The sequence below is a fragment of the Schistocerca serialis genome, chromosome 3, assembly GCF_023864345.2.
Source record: "Schistocerca serialis cubense isolate TAMUIC-IGC-003099 chromosome 3, iqSchSeri2.2, whole genome shotgun sequence".
NCBI lineage: Eukaryota > Metazoa > Arthropoda > Insecta > Orthoptera > Acrididae > Schistocerca > Schistocerca serialis.
In genome coordinates, this window is record NC_064640.1 from 529392807 (window position 1) to 529411513 (window position 18707).

Here is an 18707-nt window from a genome sequence, read left to right on the forward strand (position 1 = left end):
GTGCATTATTAATTATATCCAGACGAGTCCCGAGCGGAGGATGGTTGTTGCTCTGTGGGATGAAATTACTCCCCATCAAACCGATATAATGACAAACATAAGCACCAAGTATGTTGTCTCTATGGACCTGCGCAGTCGCTACTCTACTTGGGAAGTCATGGATATATGTGCATCAGCGATAAGGAATGTTTCATGAAAAGACAGAAAGGTTCTTGCAGCTACCTAAAGATTTGCCGGAAAATGTCTCATCCGAAGATCCCCTCTTCAGGATTGTTTGATGGGTGATAACAGACCTTGGATCGTCCCGTATCAAAGCTCGACTGCTGTCACTTTGAAAACTAAGCCAGTGGCTTATCCCTGAACATAATGGTCCTATATTGGTCAGCAATAACGAGTAGGTGTTGAAACGCTATTTGAAAACGGTTCTCTCCTCCACTTTTCTGGACTGAAAGTTGATCGATACCCATGTGGCTAGATGCCTCGGAGATTTACGACTTAAAGGAAGCCTTGTACCCACAGTCCTTGATAATATTACTCATCCGGTGGCTGCTAGAGCACAGCTGCGATAAGGTTTCTTCGTGTGCACAATAAAACATGTCGATCATTGGGGTGTGTCATAGTCCTCGTTCGTTCTTGTCTAATATTTCTAGATCTCAAACCACTGCTCCGAAACTGTTGCATCAATCGCGGAACAACAGAAGTTGAAAATTTAAGCATCTTAGATCACCTGTCACTGAAAATTTAATGTAAGTTATTCCCATACAGCCATAATTATACCATTTATCTGAGGCGTGACTAATTTCAACAGCTCACTTCTCATTCTTAGGCGTCACAAAGCAAATGAAAGATGAAGTGATGAAATCACTTTTGCCTCGAATAAATGATATAATTTTTTTACATGGAAACATTTCATATTATAATTTCCGATTTATTCAGCGTGTAATCTAATCCCCAGTTCACCGTGATGGTTAATAAGATCCGACATTTATCCTAGTTTTACCTAACTACAACGTGCCAATGAATCTTCATCAGAGAACATCTCGTAAGTAATACTTCAACTCCAAGTGTCCAAAAACACCTGCAACAGATGTGTTCCCTCAATCTCTGAGCACCATTTGCCCACTTACTCTTAAATATGCAGGTACCTCCTATGTACTGCTGTTGCGACAAGATTTGTATGTGGTACTTTGTGCAGCATAACTGTAATAACAATATGGACACCTTCCGGAGCAATTTCTCCAGTTATTGCTATTGTTGTGATTTTACTCTAATGTATCGAAACCAAAGAATTTCAGCAATGCTATGTAAATGCATTCGTGAACAATTGAATTAAACACTGATGATCTACTCCAGCCTCAGTCTATCGCCTTCAGTTTCACGACTTTGGCGTGGAACTTAGGGATAGTACCTTTGTATACACTGATGGCTCTCGGACTGACCGTGGGGTCGGGTATGCCTTCCTCATTGGCACCCGTGTCTTTCGATATCGGCTTCCGGCACACTCCTCAGTATTTACAGCCTAGCTTTTCGCCTTGTATCAGGCCACGGGGTACATTCGGCGACACAGCCTTCCCGATTGTGTCCTCTGTTCAGACTCACTCAGCGTCCTCCAAAGTCTCTGTGTGCTGTACGCTGCTCATCCCTTAGTGCAGCGGGTCCAGGAAAACTGTCACTTGCTCACTCTTGGTGGAGCCAATATCATCTTTCTGTGGGTCCCTGGTCACGTCGGTCTACCAGGAAACGAAGCTGCTGACGCTGCTGCCAAGGCTGCAGTCCTCGTACCTCAGACCGCGAGTACCTATATTCTCTCCGATGGTCTCTGCGTTGCCGTCTGTCAGGAGGTGATGTCCCTTTGGCATTGCCAATGGTCCTCCCATCACGGGAATAAGCTTCGGCTTATTAAGCCTCTCCCGGCACCTTGGACGACCTCCTCTCGGCCCTCCCGCCGGAAGGAGATTATTTTAACTCGGCTGCTTATTGGGCACTGCCTTTTTAGCCATCGTCATTTGCTCGGTGGCGCTACCCCACCACTCTGCACGCATTGCGCCCAAATTTTAACTGTCCGCCACTTCCAGCTGGAATGCCCTTTTTTTTTATTATACAAACGGAGCAGAGGCGAATGGAGAATCGCTCTAGGATCGATATGGGGACTGGGGAAATACGCTGATAAAGCGACTCTGATAAAGAGCAGCTTATCATGGCCGGTTGACCCAACGACAGCGTCAGATACGGTTTCAGTGTGCACGGAGTCGACGATATTGGACCTTGGATCAAAGGGACATGTCGTCTGGTCGGATGAATCACGTTTCTTGTTACACAATGTCGATTGTCTTGTCCGATACGCCGACAACGAGACGAACAACGGTTCGAAACATACACCGCGCCATGGACGCAGGCCGGTGGGGGCAGTATTATGCTATGGGGACATTCATCTGGGCTTCCATGGGATCTATAATAGTAATCAAAGACACCATGACAGCTGTAGACTACATGAACAATGTTGCAGACCACCTGATGGGATAACTGAATTTGTAAAAAGGCCAATCATTGTGATACAGTAGTTTGAAGATCATGATTATGAACTCACGTTGATGACTTCGTCACCAAATTCGTCTGATATGAACCCGACCGAAAACATCTGGAACGCCATCGGGTGCCAGCTATGCACTCACAAACCACGGGCCTATAATTTACGAGAACTGTGTGACCTGTGCGTAGACATCTGGTGTCACTTACCTCCAGAAACCTACCAAGGACTGGTCGACCCATATCACGCAGAATCGCAGATATATTACTTTCTAAATGTGAACCAACGCGCTATGAAGCGGGTGGTCATAATGTTGTAGGTCGTCTTTGTATATATCTGCTGTATGGGTGAGACACTTCCTGTCACTACACCTAATGAAATAACTCTACGTGTTAGGAGACTACGACATCTTCAGGTCTTATACTGGCTGTTGGTGTGACATTCAAGCGACGGATAAGTAGGACGACATACATCGGAGCATGTGATTGCGGCCAGATTGTTCGTGCCCAACGCATACGCCATTCCATCTCCGAGTTCGAGCAAAATCGACTTTCCACGTCGTGTCACTGTTTTTAGGGTGTACTAGGAGTACACTGATTAGGGTAAAACCAACGCCACCATAGTCAACTGCCCATGCTAACAGATGCTGATGTTCAGCGTCGTAGCTAATTATCCCGAATTGTGACAGCGAATAGATGGATGACAGTGCAGCAAGTTTCAATGCCGAACTAACAGTGCAGCAGACGCTCGGAGCATGCAAAAAGCTCAGCTATACTCCTGAGACGTAGTTCACGTTGGTGTAAACCGATGGCAGAGTACGAGTTCGCTGGAAACCGCGTGGGACGATACATTCAGCTTGTCAACACAACCCCATTCGTGCGAATCTCAGGTTCATGCTCTTTCTCAGGACTTCTTCCAGATAGCCTCGAATACAGATCTACACCGTCGCCTTCGAAACAAAATACGCGAATACGGAATTTAGAATGTGTTAATTTGGTAGGAGTTAGATTAAAAATCCGAAAGTCCAGGCTTCAATCCCCAACCGGTTCTATGATTTTTTCTATCCCTTAATCATTGCAAGCACTTGGTTTAAGAATCACGAAAGAAGGTAGTATTCGTGGAAGAGACTTGGCGATACCAGAAGGTTTCGTATGGATTACATAGTGGCGCTACAGCGACTTCTAAACCAGATTTTCAAACTGCAAAACATTTCCCAATGTAGATGTCGACTCTGACCATAATTTATTGATAATGAACTACTGATTAAAACTGAAGGAATTGCACAAATTTTGAATAAAATAATTTTCGATATTTGGCCGAGTCATTAAAAAGACTAAAGCAACAAGATTGCCGACGTTTTGAAAGCCTTACTGTAGTCCTCTTCAGGGCGGTTAGCTACTGGATACTGATGAATGTCTTCCTCTATATACTGTCTGTTTCGGTTATTTGGTGGCTACCGACGTCATATATTTGTGATGCCAATGGACGACTTGAAGGGAGATTGCTATGGAGGAGGATGACTGTACAGTAAGCTATTGCCTGTACTACTCTGGTGGCTAATTGGAAGGCAACTCTAGTAGGTGATTGGCAGGAAATAGCTTATCGGCAGGTTATTGCCTGTGTCACTGTAGTAAGTGACTGGCAGGCAACTCTCTGAGGTAAATGGTAGGCAGTAACATGTGGATTGATCGCAGCCTTACTTGTTTGTTACCTATGGAATATCGGAACAGATACGCTATTGAATTTAAGACTTTCTATTAAAAAGAACTGGCGAAGTCTTTCTTAATGTGTAGGCATCTCCAAAAACAAAGGTAACGTCCAGCATACTGTAGGGTAATGTGAGCGGGCCGCTGCAAAGTGACCGATCGGATAATGTTTATGACTCCGTGAGGGCTTTTACAAATTCGCAGCTGGTTACAGGGAGGCGACACTAGTAGAAGCTTGATGCGAAACACAGAAAGACTTCCACATGTTCAACACCTGGCACAGAGAATGGCAGTTGACCCTAAGCATAAATAATTGTAATCTGATAGGAGTAAATAGACGAAAAGATCCGATAATGTTTCAGTAATCAATCGGCGATAAGCCACAGCCTTCAGCTGTTTAGCGATTTCCGTCCAGAGCGATTTGATGTACTACGGCCACTTAAACCTATCCATGCTAGTGACATTACCATTTGATGGAAGTTCACATGGGATAAAAGCGAGCACCTGATACCACTTACGTTTGAAAGCAAGCTATCCGGAAATAGGACTTGAACACGATGAATGTACTGAGGCGCACGAGAGAAAATGTTTCACAGCTTGTAGTTTGATCTGTTGTGCTTCTTCATTCTAATATCGCCTTTCGTCGGACAACCTTATTTAAAATAAGTTTGACTCTGGAGTACTAGTAACAAGTATAATGGTCCTAAGAAGCCTTGTGTGTATTGATTAGATTGATAATTCCGGTCTGTGTATAACTATGCCTTTCCCTTTACTGGTCTTGCTGCCATTCACCAATTGTTTGTCGTATAACTAGCGGACTGCAGCACATCTGTCATCCAAAGGTGTGCCTTCGCTTCAGATTTATATCAAATAGAAAGTCGGTTGGCTTGCCTTTAACAGCCGGCGAAAGGAACGGGCTTGGGAGAACGAGACCTCGTCATTTCAATGCTGGTCACAAATTCAAGCACATAAAGTGGATCTAGAGATTCTCCACAAAATGAATTATTCCCATAGATTCAACCGCCTTGAATATTCAGAAATATTTTCTAGTAGTTTACATACCGAGCAAAAAATGCTCTGTGTAAAAATGGAAGGTTATTCAATAAATTTTTCAAAATTTCTCCCTGCGCTAAGAGTATCTTCTCCACATGTCCTGACTGTAATATTATAATTAATTACCTCTAAGAAAAAAAAGGATCCACTTCTCAATGTTCTCATTGTGCAATCTTCGATTTCATTGCATGTAGATCATCGTCGACCTGTCGTGCTTCTACATCTAAATATCGACGATTCTTGTTTATTTGTTATATGTGTACATAATCTTACGAGATTTATGTGAATGTCTTGTGCATGTACACCAGCAGGAGTGACTCCTCTGTACAAAACAAAAAAGCTGTCGACGTAGTCAGTTATCCGCAGGCATCCAACTTTCATTTATCATCCAAAAGAACATAATAAACGAAAATAAGCAGGAGTGAAATCAGTGAAGTCATGTAATTTCTGGAGTTGGTGCCAACCCACTTTCTTGAGGAATTTCAATGACGTAAGCTCCCCGAAACATCAGCCGAGTGTGAGAGTCGTCTTCAAACAACCTCTCAGTGAGCATCCTGCTCGTCATCTTTGCCTGGAGGGAGCTGCTTTCGTGACGTGGTGTTCCCGTGGCGCCGGTGGAGGTTGTTGCTTCCACGGAAGCGCTTACAGCACGGCCTGTTGAGGTTGCCTTGCGAACACAGTCTGTCCCTATGCTGGTTAGTGGTGGCCGTGAAGACGATGGAAGGTTGTATCCATAACGTTGGACCGTCGATTGACTGTCTCGATCGCTTCGCGTAGCTTGCTTTTAAAGGTAATTGACAGCCTAGCTAGCACGCTGTGATGCCTACAAGAGTTCAGGTGACATTTCTCTAGCAATATTACATACCATGAGGTACACTTGTTATAGTGGCCGAAATGTCGGTTCATTTTAAACTATGACGTTTTCTGCAACCCAGAAGAATATTTTGGAATCTGACTACGGCCACGAAAGCCTACCATGGTATATTGCACTTCAAGTTGAAATACACTGGCGTAAATTGGCTATTAAACTTGCTACACTCTAAGTATGTTCATAGAAACAATGATTCATCATGATCAATTCTAACAGTTTAAAAAAAAAAAAAAAAATATGCTCGACGAAACTCGAAGCCCGGCCCCTGCAGTTCGAATGCTGTGCTGTTCCAGTTAGACCGCCTAGCAATAACTCAAAGCTTCACTTTGCCGCTGGGTCCTCTACATTTCTTAGTAACTCCACCATCGTGGTAGAGACTCTGTGGAGAAACAAACGAAGATTTGAGCCGATCAGTGAGACGTCCCCGGAAACAACACTGACGCCTAAAATGGAGGTATTCGCGTTCGATTCTCCGCCCAGGACTCAGTTTTAGATGGTTCAGATGGCTCTCAGCACTATGGGACTTAACATCTTAGGTTATCAGTCCCCTAGAACTTAGAACTACTTAAACCTAACTAACCTGAGGACATCACACACATCCATGCCCGAGGCAGAATTCGAACCTGCGACCGTAGCGGTCGCGCGCTTCCAGACTGAAGCGCCTAGAACCGCTCGGCCAATCCGGCCGGCGACTCAATTTTAATTAGTTATAAGTGATAAACTTAGCCTACGTTCTGACAAGACTAAGAGAACTTAATCTCAGTATACAATTATGTTTGCACTCATTTACAGAAGCTCAGTGGTAGTTTTACTGCATATGATTTTTTCTCAGTTGATTTATTCTACATTTACTTACATTGCTTTTCACTTTCGTACAAACTGTAAGACCACTTTCTTCCTTCATGTGTATGCCAGGATCTGTTGATTGGAATAAACATGACTAGAGAAAATGATATTAGCGACAAATTTAACATCAAAATTGGATATCACGTTGTCCATCAAGTGAAGGAATTCTGCTGCCATGGAAGCAAAATAACGCATGATCGACATAACAAGGAGGAGGTAAAATGAAGATTGGTGCGAGCGAAGTAGCAAACATAGGACTCAATGTAAGAAAGGAATTTCTGCGAATGTGGAGCAGAAGCACAGCATTGTACGGAAGTGAATCATGGACTATGGGAAAACTGGAAAAGAAGAGATTGGAAGTGTCCGGGATGTGGCTTTGCGTAAGGCTGTCGCAAATTGATTCTGCCAATAGCATAAGGAAAGAGAAAATTTTCCGCACATTCGACACAGAAATGTATTTGTTGATCAGAAAAAAGTACAGGATGGTAAGACAAGTTTTCAGTCATCAGAGAATATCTTCCACAATACTAAAGGGACCTACAGAGGAGAAATATTGCAGGGGAAGAGACAGACTAGACTATGTAGAAAATATAATTGAAGGCGTTGAGTGTAAGTGCTACTCCGCGATGAATGCACAGGCACAGGATAGGAAATTATGGTGGGCTGCGTCAAACCAGTCAGAAGACTAATGGAAAAAATATACCCCAGATGCACAAATAGCTATGCAGTGGGCATTGGTCCAAATCACGCTGCTGAATGCGCGGTACATGGTCTCATCGTATTCGTAGTCCGACAAGTAACCGTGTCTTGAAACTGCTCTTAATAGCTGTTGTCCCAGAGAATCCCGTTGCATCCCACTTGGAAGGCTCTCTGAAACGCTGTCGAAATGCAAATATCTAAGCTGACACGTTCCGGTGACATTATTGGTGACAAGATAATAAAAGTATTCGCATGGCTACAGTCTTGCTGGTTTGGAAGTCTCTCATATCCTGTTCTTCAAGATAAATGTTTGTAGTGTAGAAGGTGTCGCGCCATCAGAGAGTCGATCTTTCACAGCTTTTTGCTGTGTCACTGAAGCACTATAAATTTCTAAAGTGGAACAATTCACTGGTCGCTGCTACGCGAACAGTGCTATTGTCCCATTCATCTCGGGATACAACGCCACAAACGTAATAAGTTAATTCCGCGTTCGAAGTGACAAGCACTTGAAGTATTGCAGTTGTATAGCCACTCTATGGAAGGTGGTAAAATATCGTTGGCCCGTATTTAATGTTTGAGTAACGTGATACCCATGAAAGTGATACTAAAATGTCTGAGTTTGCAAGACTTGGTGAAAGAAAATTTCGTGTAATGAAAGCATTCGAATAGTAGTGAAAAGGGCTCAATCACCCGGCCGGTCGCAGGTTCGAATCCTGCCTCGGGCATGGATGTTTGTGTTGTCCTTAGGTTAGTTAGGTTTAAGAAGTTCTAAGTTCTAGGGGACTGATGACCTCAGAAGTTAAGTCCCATAGTGCTCAGAGCCATTTGAACCAATCACTCGGCGGATATGTTTTGCTCCTGTAGCCTGACACAAATAGGCCGTTACCGCCTGGGTACGAAGATCGACGCTAAGTGGATTGCTGAAAACACAGTAGACAACAAAAGTTACGACTGCGAGTAACGTGAGCTCATTTCAGTAACGACCAACAAAGCCATAATCGTCTTAAATATCTACACACGCAATCCGAGTTCCAAAATCAAAGTTCTGGTCCACAAAAGCAAGGTAACAGTCGTATTCAGATATCGGTGTAACACAGGTGTCTACGGCGGGTTACTAACTGTCGATCCAGCTGCCGGTCCTCGTACTTATTCCCTGTAGCTGAACAACGGCTCTCCCCATGTGAGATGTCTGCAGTTGCCGCCACTCTTTCAGTCAGTTTCCATATCGCTGGATTGGCGGGATAGTGAATATGTGCTACGCCGATCTAATCTTTACGTTCTCCTCACTCGCACCGGTAACATCCAGAGGTGTCTGTCTCCTTGAAGCAGGCGCAGATCCATGGTTCGATTACTCGGAAGAGGGACGGAGGGTGCAAGGTTTGTTACGGTCTTCCCATCCCCCACGTATAACTTGCCATTGCTACCAATTTTAATGTACCACAGAAGCGTATATATGTTTAATAATAGTAAGAATAAGATTTATATAAATGTTTTATTATAACAATAATAATCAATTAATTCATTATTATAAAATGTATAAAATATTTAAATATAATAATTATATGTTTACTTTTGAGCCTACAACACAGCTTTAGCATAATATCCATGAAACTTCAATGAAAAGATATCGAGTATTTCAGTAGCAGTCGTCCCAAAATTTGAGAAGTGCATGTCTCATGCACCCGATTTAAGAACTACAATAGCTCAGCATTACCAGTATTCCATTTAGCACTATGATTATAAACACAGATGTGTAGACCATGACTATGAGAGCACGTGAATGAGGGGAATGCTGTTTATATCAATCGTTTCCGACCACATTTCTCTAATTATTTCTCCTCAGTGAAGGGCCTTCCCTTTCCTATGTTGCCTTAATCAACTATCTGTGATTTTCCGATTCTTCCTGTGACTATTTATTTATTTATTAGGGGCGATCAAAAAGTTTCCATTTGAGCGCGTTACTGCAGCGTATTTGCAGCAACGTAGCGCGACTCCGATGCTGGTATTTAAGCACCGACGTGTAGGTCAGGGATTAGTGCGACATTCGTATCTTTCTGACGTAAACGTAAACTACGTCCACAGGTCCTGGTAGACCCAGCAGTACCGGTTGGCCACCGTGTCATCCTCAGCCTACAGGCGTCACCGGATGCGTATATGGAGGGGCAAGTGGTCAGCACACCGCTCTCCCGGTCGTATGTCAGTTTTCAGACCGGAGCCGCCACTTCTGAATCAAGTAACTCCTCAGTTTGCCTCACAAGGGAGGAATGCACCCTGTTTGCCAACAGCGCTCGGCAGGCCGGATGGTCACCCATCCAAGTGCTAGCCCAGCCCGACAGCGCTTAACCTCGGTGATCTGACGGGAACCGGTATTACCTCTGCGGCAAGGCCGTTGGCATCTTTCTGACGTGAGTGCAGTAAATGCAGAAAAGTGAGCTATGGCACCGTTATTGCCAAATTACCAAATGCATCCAAACACGACCAACGTCTTGTTATTCTTCTACTGGCTGCCGAAGGACAAACAAATGGTTCAAATGGCTCTGAGCACTATGGGACTTAACATCAGAGGTCATCAGTCCCCTAGAATTTAGGACCACTTAAACCTAACTAACCTAAGGACAACACACACATCCATGCCCGAGGCAAGATTCGAACCTGCGACCGTAGCAGTCGCGCGATTCCGGACTGAAGCGCCTAGAACCGCTCGGCCACCGCTGCCGGCGAAAGACAAACACCGATATACATCAATCGGAGAGTGAAGAATGTTTATGGGGCAGCATGTCTATCGAGAACCACCGTTTTGAACTGGTGTGCCAGGTTCCGTGTTGGTCGCAATTCGACTGGAAGGTGAGCCTCATCCATTAGGGATAACAACAAGCAGGTGTTGATGATGCGATTATGTCCTATTGTTTTGACCTCTCTCCGTGCGATTATCACGCCATCGGTCCCTTAAAAAGGCCTTGAAGGATCGAAGAATCGTGTCGGACCAAGACTTGCAGCAGGCAGTTACGGACTACTTCACGCAGCAGGACTCGGTGCTTTACCAAACGGGTATTTCAACGGGGCGCGTCGGTGGGACGATTGCCTCAATGCTCATGGCGATTTTGCCTGATTAGCATACCGGTTCTGCACAGTACGGCGTTCGAACAGAAACTTTTTGATTGCCCCTTGTACTTGCTATAATGTCACTGGTTGATACCTAGAAGCAAAATCAAACCGTACAACTGCTACTACAACCACATAAATGAAAAAAAGAGAAGAAAAGTTACATTAATTACATAACGGATAAATTATAGCAATGAATACCGATTATCTCATAAAAAACTGAAAATCACCATATTCTAAATGAAAATTATCATCTGATCCGGAAGCCGATCCGCATTATGTTTGTTTTACCAAAGCAAGGTCTCATGCTCTGGTTATCCGTGATATGCGGTGCTGGTTTCCAGATGCTCTACTTCTCATTACACAGTATATTTAAGAGAGAGGAAAGTGAAAACGAGACAAATGGAAGAAAGTAAGTAAACTGTTTATTATTTCAAAAGTAATCTGCATTACTGTTCATACATTTATTCCACTGTGAGACGAGACGGTCAGCACCTTTATGGGAAAATGCCTACAGAACCCAGGCGTGCACCTCTTCGTCCAAAGCAAATCGGCGGGCACGAATGTACTTCTTCGGTGCTTCAAAAATATGGAAATCGCATGGGTAGAAACCGGGACAATATGGAGAATATGTAAGAGCTTCCCAGAGAAACTTCTGCAGCCCAGTCGAAACAACCTTGGCAACATGTGGGTGAGTATTACCTTGTAACAGAATGATGCCTCGAATACGCTGCAGAAGTTACTCTAGAAAGTCCTTAAAGATCCTTCACATAGTCCCGATCTCTCCCCATGCCATTTCCCTATTTTGGAGCCCTGAAGAAAGACAGTCGTGGTTTCGGACGAAGAGGTACACTCCTAAGTACAATCATGGGTTCCATGAAGGCATTACCGGTCTGGTCTGACAGTGGGATCAAAATGTTAACAATTATGGCTATTACTTTTGAAATGATAAGCAGTTTAGATACTTTTTTGAGCTTTCTGGTTTTAATGTGACTGCCCCTTACGATCAGTTCCTGTTTCGTAGAACTCGGTCGCCGCTGACGGATCCACAACCGCATCCATCCTTGCACTTCCTCGTCGATTGGAACCGACATCCACGCATGTCTTTCTTCAGGTTGCCAAAGATGTGAAAATTACACGGTGAAAAAACGAGGCTGTACGGAGGATGTTGCAGTGTTTTTCAACCAATTGACAGAAAGGCTATAATGACCCCGCACGAAACTCCGTTGGATTCGCTCGTCGGATCTTTCTGAGGCCTTTGTAATCCCTTCACTACACTTAGGACCTTACATGCCTTGCTACCTATACTTTTTCAATGGGATAATGACAGTCTGGAAGGCGAGTGCCATGCAGCGACCTCGGCCGCAGGCACAGGGTCCCACGTACGCTCTTCCTTCGGCAATTTCGAGAAAGTTGCTATTACGCGTGGGTTCCGCTGCAGCTGTCGTCGCACTGCAATCTCTTCCGCTATAGAAAACACACTGTATGGGAGGCAGGGAGCGGGCAGCGCCTGTGGAGAAAGTGAAGATCCACATTACACCTGACCCACTAAGACGAATCACCCGTCCCGCGGCGAGGAAAGGCCTGCAACGGAGGAGAGTCGCCGCGCTCGGATGGCTCAGCTGGAAAGGCACTTGTCCGCGACAGAGGGCGCTATGGGAAACGAACCCTCTGCCAGACACTTTATTGTGAATTGCAGAGTAATCACGTAGATGTGGATGAATGCTCGCGTATCATAACTTTTTGGAGTCCAAACAATTCGTATTAAGGAACAGCACCGTTCCTCGCGAGCATCTACATCTACATCTACGTACATACTCCGCAATTCACCATACGGTGCGTGGTGGAGGGTACCTCGTACCACAACTAGCATCTTCTCTCCCTGTTCCACTCCCAAACAGAACGAGGGAAAAATGACTGCCTATATGTCTCTGTACGAGCCCTAATCTCTCTTATCTTTGTGGTCTTTCCGCGAAATGTAAGTTGGCGGCAAAAAATTGCAGTCAGCCTCAAATGCTGGTTCTCTAAATTTCCTCAGTAGCGATTCACGAAAAGAACGCCTCCTTTCCTCTAGAGACTCCCACCCGAGTTCCTGAAGTATTTCCGTAACACTCGCGTGATGATCAAACCTACCAGTAACAAATCTAGCAGCCCGCCTATGAATTGCTTCTATGTCCTCCCTCAATCCGACCTGATAGGGATCCCAAACGCTCGAGCAGTACTCAAGAATAGGTCGTATTAGTGTTTTATAAGCGGTCTCCTTTACAGATGAACCACATCTTCCCAAAATTCTACCAATGAACCGAAGACGACTATCCACCTTCCCCACATCTGCCATTACATGCTTCTCCCACTTCATATCGCTCTGCAGTGTTACGCCCAAATATTTAATCGACGTGACTGTGTCAAGCGCTACACTACTAATGGAGTATTCAAACATTACAGGATTCTTTTTTCTATTCATCTGCATTAATTTACATTTGTCTATATTTAGAGTTAGCTGCCATTCTTTACACCAATCGCCGGCTGGTGTGGCCGATCGGTTATAGGCGCTTCAGTCTGGAACCGTGCGCCCGCTACGGTCGCAGGTTCGAATCCTGCCTCGGGCATGGATGTGTGTGATGTCCTTAGGTTAGTTAGGTTTAATTAGTTCTAAGTTCTAGGGGACAGATGACCTCAGATGTTAAGTCCCATAGTGCTCAGAGCCACTTGAACCATTTTACACCAATCACAAATCCTGTCCAAGTGATCTTGTATCCTCCTACAGTCACTCAACGACGACACCTTCCCGTACACCACAGCATCATCAGTAAACAGCCGCACATTGCTATCCACTCTATCCAAAAGATCATTTATGTAGATAGAAAACAACAGCGCACCTACCACACTTCCCTGGGGCACTCCAGATGATACCCTCACATCCGATGAACACTCACCATTGTGGAAACCCAGATTGTACTAGATCTAAGAGGCTGTACGATGCAGAACTAGCTGCGCGATTTGAGGCACCATGTCACGGAGCGAGTGGCCCCTCTCGCCGGTGGTTCGAGTCCTCCTTCGGGCATGGGAGTGTGTGTTGTTCTTAGCATAAGTTAGTTTAAGTAGTATGTAGGTCTAGGGACCGATTACCTCAGCAGTTTGGTCCCTTAGGAACTCACACACATTTGAACATTTTTTTGAAGCAGAACTGAGGTTGGCGCAGAGTTCTTTGATTCCGAACAAGCCGATATATTGCTCATTCTATATCAATCCTTACATAAAAAGATCACTCCGTTACAATCGAAGCCACCTCAGATGCAAAGGATATATTCTTGTATGCGTTGGTGCAGGGATTAGCAGTTGACCCTTACCGCATACTAGTGTAACGTACTACGCATAAATAAACGATAAGGTTCGTTATTGTATGATTATACGATTGCTTAACAGTCACTGCAAGCAGTCGTATCAGTCAGATATCTGGGAGTAGGTGAACAGAGCGATTTAACTTGGAACTATTTACACAAAACTAATAGCTGGGAAGGCATGTGCCAGACTGAGAACGGAGATTGTGTACAAACCGATCGATGGACCGATACTTCAATATTTCTCGTCAGTCTTGGACCCGTACCAGATAGGACTGACAGAGGAAACAGAAAAGAACCAAAGAGGAGCAGCGCGTTTCGTTTAGAAATCGCGAAAGCGAACGGAGATGCTCTGCCAGCTCCAGTGGCAGGCATTACAAGAGAATCACTGTGTGGTTTGCTTTTACAATTCCGAGAGTTTCCCTTCCTAGAAGAGTCAACCAGAATATTGATTCCTCCTGCCGGCCGGTGTGGCCGAGCGGTTCTAGGCGCTTCAGTCTAGAACCGAGCGACCGCTGCGGTCGCAGGTTCGAATCCTGCCTCGGGCATGGATGTGTGTGATGTTCTTAGGGTAGTTAGGTTTAAGTAGTTCTAAGTTCTGGGGGACTGATGACCTAAGATGTTAAGTCCCGTAGTGCTCAGAGCCATTTGAACCATTTGATTCCTTCTATGTATACCTCGCAAGAAGACCCTGAAGGTAAAATTAGAGAAATTCGAGGTCACATCGCAGCTTAGCAACAATTGTTCTTCCCGCTTAACGTTCGCGACTGGACCACGGGTAAAGGAGGAAGTAGCAGTGATAAAAAAAGTACCATCCGCCACATACCATAAGGTGGCTTGCGTAGTACAGATGCAGATGTATTCCAACGGCCGGTTTCGGGAATTCATCCCGTTCTCAGGAGCGACGTAAACTATAAAAGCGTCAATAAACAGTTTTCTCAAAAGTCCTGAACGGTGTTATCATGCACGTAATCTTAAGTCCTCGTTTCACAAAGCAAAGTGACGTAGTTAATCAGTAGTCCTAACCATCGTTACGTATACAAATTCAAGTTCACCCTATCACTGCACGTAGTGCTAGTGTGAGGGTGAATGTACTCAGAAGCTGTAGCCTACCACCGCCTTTGATGTGTTATTCCCGAATTATTATTTTGCCGAACACAAAACTTTCTTGATAGAATGCGAGCTACTGCGTTCAGGTATGCGAGCACGGTAACGTCATGAATCCACGGGACGGAAGTGTGCCAGTCGCATATGAAAGGCGTTTGGCGAAAGCGTCTACTGGCTGCTGCCTTTTTGGATTACGCTGGTACGAACCAGTATCGAAAGTGACAGCGCACAGTCCTCATACGGGCATACAGACCTCAACAATTTTTTCACCGCTATTTTTGAATTGTGTGTGACAAAATCCAGAATTTTTCCCCAGCTTTGTACGCTTACTGCGTGTTACATCATCCGTTATTAATAAGTTCAGCCCGTTCTAAAGGGCTTGCCTCATTTCCCCGTTGAGTACTACCGAGTGATAATTCCGAAGTGACAGAATTGCTACCGACAATTCAACTACTATAAACATATGACTAAAGTGAATCAAATATATTCTGTTGCGTTCCTTTTGACTTATCGAGCTAGGCAATTTACCGATATTGCACCTGCCGATATTAAGCGATTTGGTATTGAAATCTTAAAAAAAAATTGTTGAACAATTTTCTTATCGTTATATATTTTTATTCTAAATTCTGACTTTTGGCTAGTAGCCTTACCGACGTCTCAACTATCTCGAACGATTTCATCACATTTGCAATATACAAAGTGTTTCATTATTCCTATTGCAGGTTTCTAGGGGTTGTAGAGGGGAGTTAGTAGATATAGCATTGATAAGGAATTCATGTCCGGAAAGGTACCGTTTTGATGTAAAATAACTTTGAAAATCTGATCACTTTCAAATCGTTCAATTTACGGCAGCCGCCAAACACACAGCGTAGGCAAAGGGCTCTATGCTCTACGAGAGCCATAGCACGGACAATGTTTCGAGTACTTGTCATCGGGTTCTTTCCTACGTGACGAAGGACGTTCTCTTCACAGTCGAGAGTGCGGCGCGTCCGTGGTGCACTACACTGAGTCCTCCTAGTTGCGAACGTATCAGTCTACTTTCTTCAATTGGAAGTTTGTATGAGCACAACGTATATCAACGAACACAAGGCAGAAATGCTAGTTATCTATGGAGACTCTAACTTTTCAGAACAGTAATGACAGGCGTGCATTTTCCTTATGTTTCCATTTCTTTACTCTCTGCTTCAGCAAGTGGACGAGTCTTGTTACCCGAGAATCTGCACTGTGTCCTAGTACAGAAGAGTAAAATTCAATTGTGTTACATTTTTATAAATGTCTTGTTTACGTGAATGATACACTGTGATACGTTTTTGAGCAAGTCTTGAGGAGATGAAGTGGATCACCGAATAAAAAATATATGGTGCTACACGTATCGCTGTACATATTTTCGTAACGAACAAAGATACAGGAACAACAGTCATGCTTGCTGAAGTCTCCTTGGTAGCTAAACAACATTTACTTGATACATTATTTAATTTTGCTTAAGTGCAAAAAGTTATTTGCGGTGGTAAAGCAAATTGGTCACCATGAATCCAAGTTGTAACGGGTATAAGTGCGGGTATTTTTATGTGTGTACCTTACAATGTACACGCATGAGTGTGTTTGTTGCTTTTCTCTGCCTCGAACAGTCCTCCCACAAACACATCACGAACTTGTACGACCTGGTGTATTCGGACAGTGTAACGGCTGTAAGTGCAGATATTGCTGTTGGTGACACAAAACGGTGTACTGAACAAGGTAACCTCATTAGTTACGTCACTTGCAGACTAGTTCAAATCAAATGGCTCTGAGCACTATGGGATTTAACGTCTGAGGTCATCAGTCCCTTAGAACTTAGAACTACTTAAACCTAACCTAAGGACATCACACACAGCCATGCCCGAAGCAGGATTCGAACCTGCGACCGTAGCTGTAGTGCGGTTCCAGACTGAAGCGCCTAGAACCGCTGGGCCACACCGGCCGGCTGCAGACTAGTAATTACAGCTATTACAAGTCGTATGTTTTTAGGTTGGGTAGTACCTCCAACTACATGTGTCAAGAGCAAGCTATTAATGTTTATTTTCTCTGGGCAGCAGTTACGTTTTGAAGTGTGGGCGTTTGGATGTAAAAGGATAGTCTATTCAGAAGGCGTAGTCCACATAGAAGTACATTGACGACTATGCAGGAAACACCAGGTCGTAAAATTCGTGATGTGTTTGTGGGAAGACTGTTCGACGCAGAGAGAAGCAACAAACACACTCATGTGTGTACATATTAAGGTACACACATACAAATATCTGCACTTATACCCGTTACAAACTTGTATAAATCGTGATCAATTTACTTCACCACTGCAAATAACTTTATGCCCTTAAGCAAAATTAAATAATGTATCAAGTAAATGTTGATTACCTACCAAGGAGACGTTAACCAGCATAATTTTATATATATATATATATATATATATATATATATATATATATATATATATATATATATATAAATTTTTGACTGTATGCACTGGTACCCCATACATCTACATCTACATCCATACTCCGCAAGCCACCTGACGGTGTGTGGCGGAGGGTACCTTGAGTACCTCTATCGGTTCTCCCTTCTATTCCAGTCTCGTATTGTTCGTGGAAAGAAGGATTGTCGGTATGCTTCTGTGTGGGCTCTAATCTCTCTGATTTTATCCTCATGGTCTCTTCGCGAGATATACGTAGGAGGGAACAATATACTGCTTGACTCTTCGGTGAAGGTATGTTCTCGGAACTTTAACAAAAGCCCGTACCGAGCTACTGAGCGTCTCTCCTGCAGAGTCTTCCACTAGAGTGTACCTATCATCTCTGTAACGCTTTCGGAATTACTAAATGATCCTGTAACGAAGCGCGCTGCTCTCCGTAGGATCTTCTCTATCTCTTCTATCAACGCTATCCGGTACGGATCCCACACTGCTGAGCAGTATTCAAGCAGTGGGCGAACAAGCGTAGTGTAACCTGCTTCCTTTGTTTTCGGATCGCATTTCCTTAGGATTCTTCCAATGAATTTCAGTCTGGCATCTGCTTTACCGACGATCAACTTTATATGATCATTCCATTTTAAATCACTCCTAATGCGTACTCCCAGATAATTTATGGAATTAACTGCTTCCAGTTGCTGACCTGCTATTTTGTAGCTAAATGATAAGGGATCTATCTTTCTATGTATTCGCAGCACATTACACTTGTATACATTGAGATTCAATTGCCATTCCCTGCACCATGCGTCAATTCGCTGCAGATCCTCCTGCATTTCAGTACAATTTTCCATTGTTACAACCTCTCGATACGCCACAGCATCATCTGCAAAAAGCCTCAGTGAACTTCCGATGTCATCCATAAGGTCATTTATGTATATTGTGAATAGCAACGGTCCTATGACACTGCCCTGCGGCAGACCTGAAATCACTTTTACTTCGGAAGACTTCTCTCCAT

The 18707-nt window shown here is 44.0% G+C and overlaps 1 protein-coding gene and 1 pseudogene across 2 annotated transcripts in view; one reads left to right on the forward strand and one right to left on the reverse strand.

Annotated features, from left to right (window-relative positions):
* The window catches only part of LOC126470408 (pancreatic triacylglycerol lipase-like), a 472913-nt gene that overhangs the window by 182091 nt on the left and 272115 nt on the right, over positions 1-18707 (forward strand). The window lies entirely within an intron of this gene.
* On the reverse strand, positions 9979-10096 carry LOC126472044 (5S ribosomal RNA; annotated as a pseudogene).